Here is a 1,401-nt window from a genome sequence, read left to right as displayed (position 1 = left end):
AAAAAAAGGTTATATAGGATTGAATTGTTGATTGCTAGCGTTATAGTGTATAATTAATGATAACTGAGTTTATATATGAGTAGTTTGAGTATCTCATCTGTTTAATTCCTATTATGTTTTCATTGGAAATATTGCATAATCATGTTTATCGTATGTATCATTCTGTATTATAATTTTTTTTTATCGCAAACAGTTGTTTTTTTAATTTTCAGATTAACGATTAATTATTTGTAATATAATCATTATCTTAGGGGGAAAGGTGTAATGCTTGGCAACTGTTTGGCGATCGTTCAGGCGCACTTGGCGCATTGTGTCAACCCTTCGGGGGCATGCTAGGAATCGAGGTAGATGAATGTTTATCTTGGTCGGGAGAGGGTCTCCTTTGGTTGTTTAAGAGCTGGATGCTAAGTAAAATAATGACTAGTTTCTTTTAGTTTTGAATAAAGTTAAGTTTATTATTATGAAAATCTGGTGTGATTATTTGCATGGAATATAGTCATTACAGAGTGGTTTATAGTAGATATATATATTTTATTTATCTGTTAGCTCTAAATGTTCAGTAAAATTATTTGCATGGAATATAGTCATTACAAGTCCCAATTTCAAAAATTGAAAGTAACTCTAATTTTTTCCCGAAAGCCTTTTTATTTATTTCCAAAATTCTCCTTTTCTCCTCTAAATCCAATTAAATTTTAACGTTTATTATTGTTATTTTAATTCAACAAACCTTTTTCAAAAAAGGAAAGTTTTCTCAATTATTCAACTGAATTCAATACATTTTTATAAAAATTTTATACCTCAGTTGCCGGAATTTGAAATTCACAAAAAGTAATTTTTGAATATTTCCTTATTAAACAGTTTTTTTCTGTCATGTCGTAAAATTTTAATAATTTGGCGAAAAAAATAGTCTATTAAGGAATTGAAGAATTGTTATATTTTAGAATAGAATCCATTTGTTTAGCTTTTGCTGAATTAAGAAAACTTCAAAGTACCTATTGGATAAGAAATTCCTAATTAGATATAAATGTATTAACAGGTTTAAAAAATAATTGGTTTTAAAAAATAAAATGCTTTAACTTCCGGTACCCTTGCGTTCCGTGAAACATCTTTTGGAAACTGCTGCTTTAAGGAATACATAATTAATTAAAACCGTAAACACATTGGTGTGCAGAAGAGGGGGGGGGGCGAAGAGGAATACGGCCCAGCAAAATTTTATATAATTGATGATAAAATGTTGAAACAATTTCATTTTTCTAATTATATTTAAAAACTGCCGTTGAACAGGCGATCTAATTTTGAACCCAACACGAAAGACAATGAAACTACTGGATCAAGCATTGGGATAGTCTAGATTTTGTGGAGAAAATTTCGATCTAACCCGCATTTGGAGGGGAAAATCAG

This window comes from Parasteatoda tepidariorum, chromosome 7 (genome assembly GCF_043381705.1).
Source record: "Parasteatoda tepidariorum isolate YZ-2023 chromosome 7, CAS_Ptep_4.0, whole genome shotgun sequence".
NCBI lineage: Eukaryota > Metazoa > Arthropoda > Arachnida > Araneae > Theridiidae > Parasteatoda > Parasteatoda tepidariorum.
This window is presented reverse-complemented; position numbering follows the sequence as displayed.